The 3,981-nt window shown below is 41.6% G+C and overlaps 1 long non-coding RNA gene and 1 pseudogene across 1 annotated transcript; both read left to right on the top strand.

Annotated features, from left to right (window-relative positions):
* The first annotated feature begins 252 nt into the window (after positions 1–252).
* Positions 253–1,213, top strand: LOC116085154 (annotated as a pseudogene).
* A 22-nt stretch (positions 1,214–1,235) lies between these two features.
* Positions 1,236–3,515, top strand: LOC116084881. Its single transcript, XR_004116303.1, has 4 exons — positions 1,236–1,423; positions 2,500–2,576; positions 2,968–3,062; positions 3,329–3,515. It is a non-coding gene; the product is annotated as an uncharacterized LOC116084881 (long non-coding RNA).
* Positions 3,516–3,981: the final 466 nt, after the last annotated feature.

The following is a 3,981-nucleotide window of genomic DNA, read 5'->3' as shown; positions in this document are numbered from 1 at the left end:
TCTTGGCAGTAAAGGAGTGGCAGTTGAAGCAGCAGTGTCTATGGCAGGGGGATAGGGATGTGGTGAGGCATCAACACTGGCATCTGAAAGAGGTCAGAGACCAGAAACGTTTCTCTATCTGGGTATATGTAACAAACAGAGCATGTTCAAGAAAACTCTGCACTGTAGAAATGTGAGAGGAGGTGGGTACTATATAAATGACCTTTAAAGAGTCATGAGACTGAATCACTTATAAATGGCGCCCAAGCCTAAATTCCAGGAGGGTGAGAGAGTGCTGTGCTTTCATGGGCCTCTTCTTTATGAAGCAAAGTGTGTAAAGGTTGCCATAAAGGACAAAGAAGTGAAATACTTCATCCATTACAGTGGTTGGAGTAAAAATTGGGATGAATGGGTGCCAGAAAGCAGAGTACGCAAATACATGGACACCAATTTGCAGAAAGAGTGAGAACTTCAAAAGACCAATCAGGAACAACATGCAGAGGGTAAGATGAGAGAGGCTGCTCCAGGGAAGAAGACGTCTGATCTGCAACAGAAAAATGTTGAAGTGAAAACAGCCACCACCACCATCACCAAAAACGAACAAGCAGAAAATACCTGGAAACGGAGATGGTGACAGTACCAGTGAGACACCCCAGCCTCCTAGGAAGAAGAGAGCCTGGGTAGATCCTACCAATGAAAATGAAGAAACGTTCATGAACAGAGCTGAAGTTAAAGTGAAGATTCCTGAAGAGCTGAACCCATGGCCTGTGGATGACTGGCACTTGATCACCAGACAAAAGCAGCTTTTTTTTTTTTAATTCTTTTTCTTTTTAATCTTCCTGCCAAGAAGAATGTGGATTCCATTTTGGAGGATTATGCAAATTATAAGAAGTCTCTAGGAAATACAGATAATAAGGAGTATGCTGTTAATGAGGTTGAGGCAAGGATAAAGGACTACTTCAATGTAATGTTGGGCACTCAGCTCCTCTACAGATCTGAGAGACCACAGTATGCTGAAATTCTTGCTGATCACCCGGATGCATTCACGTCCCAGGTGTTGGAGTACCATATCTGTGGAGATCACTTCTGGGAATTGGAGTGATGTTGGCCTATACACCTCTAGATGAGGAAAGCCTTGCTTTATTACTGAACTACCTCAAGCACCTGGCAAAGAATTCTGCAACTTTGGTTCAGTGCCAGTGATTATGAAGTGTTCTATTGGAACTCTTCATGACTCTATTATGAGTTCTATCAGAAAGCTGTGTGAGGGGCGTGTTCTCTCTCACTCATAAACAGTTTGGTCCTTAGTCCTTCTATTGTACAAATGATGTACTTTGAAGACCATTAGTGTATAACAGAGTTGATGTTTGTTGTACCAAAGGCAGGGGCCTGCTGCTGAAGCCTGGAGCTCTCTCTCTCTCCTTGATGTTGACCTGCGGGCGAGGTACATGTTAGTTAAAAAGGAGGCAATGTATAAATGAGTTATTTTATTGTAGGAAGGAGAAAATAGGCCGGTTAATTAAAGGAAGGAAAGGAGAGGAAGGAGAGAGAGAGAAAGGAGAAGAAGAAAGCAAGAGAGGAACAAAGAGCAAGAGAAGAGAGAGAGAGCAAGAGAGGGAGAGCAGAGAGGAGACAAAGAGCAAGAGAGTGAGGAGGGGGCAAACCACCCCTTATATTGTATGAGGCGAGGCATGTCTGGCTTGTGGTCAGATGACTGGCTGTTGGATCCAGCTAGAATGCTGGGAGCTTGTGGCATTGTCTGCCTGATAGAGCACACATCCTGTGGGGGCAGTGTTGGGGGTTGTGACTGAAACAGGAACCAAAGATTCAGGAGTTATGGCCAAGCGTCTTCTGCCCTCTGCAAGCAGAAATTGCCCACAGGGCTCCAGGACTCAAAGCCAAATACTCGACTGAGCTTAAGTTACCTGAGCAGACCATTGGCCCACACTGCCCCACAGATGTTTGTTTTCTATTTGATTTTAAACAGAGAAAATAAAAGGTGTAACTGTTTCTTTTTTTCTTTCTTTTTTTCTCATTTCAAAGTTTCTACCAGTGTGTTGGTGATGGACAATAGAGAGACAAGTGTAGAGTGTTTGCCTAGTTGACAAAGCTGCTTCTGTTCCTTTGACACTACGCACTTTTATAATATGTGTTAATGCTCTATGACAAAATGTTCTGATTCCTAGTGCCAAAGGTTCACTTCAGTGTATATAACTGAACACTCACCCATCCGTGCTTTTTAAAAAAATAGTTCTTGAAGAGCTCATCCTTTGCAAGCTATCCATGTTGTTCCTTAGGCATTTTATCTTTGTTCAATTGTTAAAGAATGGTGGCTTGTTTTCATGGTTTTTGTATTTGTGCCTGGTGCACATTGCATAGATGCAATGCTTTGTGTAGCCGCAGTTTTATGGAAAAGTCAATCTTGTAGGAGTTGTTTTTCAGATCTTCAATAATTTTTTTCTTTAAATTTCAAAAAAAAAAAAAAAGAGTCACAAGACTTAAATATATGTCTTTCCCTAGCTCCCTGGTCCACTCCCATTATCAAGAGACTTCCGGATTCTTGTGTCCTGGACAAAGAATTACACCAGGGACACGTGGTAAGTTACCAAAAATAGAGATCATTTGTTAAGAAAAGAGAAAGACAATTCTGAAAGCAAGACTCTGTCAGCATTTTTTTTGTTTTGTTTTGTTTTGTTTTGTTTTGTTTTGTTTTTTTTTTGAGACAGGGTTTCTCTGTGTAGCCCTGGCTGTCCTGGAACTCACTCTGTAGACCAGGCTGGCCTCAAACTCAGAAATCCACCTGCCTCTGCCTCCCAAGTGCTGGGATTAAAGGCGTGCGCCACCACCGCCCGGCTAGGATTTTTTTTTTTAAAACCAGTGTCCCTTCAAGGTCCTCCTGGATTTGTCTGCCCTCTTTCTCTCTGGAAGTGTACTTTTACAGCCTTTGTGCATATTTTCTGACTACCTGACTTTCCTCTACCCACTTAGTTTACAGTGAGAAGAGAATAATGGTTTTAGTTCCAGAAATCCTGGGATCTAGCGCAGATTCGCCACCGACTGTCTCCATAGTCCTCATCAGTTAGGTAAGAAGTGTATATGGATGCTTTCTAAGACCAGTTTGCCATCTTAGGGATGGCATCTGTTGCAGCTGAGACCTTGTCCTCAAATCTAGGTTCCCCCACCCTGGGTCATCCTACAAGGCAGGGGGTCAGCAAAGAATCTGTGCCCACAGTAAGTCTCCACCTCATCTTGTTCCTCTCTTCAGCTGTTCCCTATTTATACACTACTCAAGGTTTTTCCCTTTCTTCTATTTTTCTACATCCTATTATCTTTCTTTTACCTCATGCAGGTATACTTGCAGGCAGTACTGAACTTGAAATTGTGGTCTGGAGACAGAGACAAGTGTCTTGTTAAATGGAGAAAACATCACCTCAAGCCTATTACAACCTAGTCTTCCTTGCAAACTGTAAGCATCTTTACTAGATGTAGAAAGGCAGCCTGAATTATAAAACAACAATAAAAAAATCTTAACCAATGATCTAACTCCAGAAATATAAGTCCCATGAAAAAACAAGACAGCTTGTGTCCTCCAAAAAATGACCAATTCTCCAAATGTCCTAGAAATTTCCAGACCCACAATTCAAAAATCACTTATAAATATGTTCAGACAACTCAAAGAAGGTATAATCATATTCCAGGAGAACATAGAAAGCTGGATGGAATAAGAAAGTCAGCTCAGGATATGAAAATAGATATCAACAAAGAGAGAAAAATACTGAAGAAACTCCAAACTGTAGTGATGAGGGAAATAAAAAATACACATAAAAAATAGGAAGTTCTGTGGAAAGCCTCATCAGGAGAACGCATCATGTGGAGGATAGGGCTTATGGGCTTGAAGACAAAGTAGGAAGGAGTTGGATCACTCAGTCAGTTGATGACAATATAAAGAAACAGGAATGGAACATGCAAGACAAATGCTATTAATCATGGACTTAGAAGAAG

Source organism: Mastomys coucha, unplaced genomic scaffold (genome assembly GCF_008632895.1).
Source record: "Mastomys coucha isolate ucsf_1 unplaced genomic scaffold, UCSF_Mcou_1 pScaffold9, whole genome shotgun sequence".
Classification (NCBI taxonomy): domain Eukaryota; kingdom Metazoa; phylum Chordata; class Mammalia; order Rodentia; family Muridae; genus Mastomys; species Mastomys coucha.
Note: the sequence above shows the minus strand (reverse complement) of the source record. Positions and strands in the feature narration are given on the sequence as shown.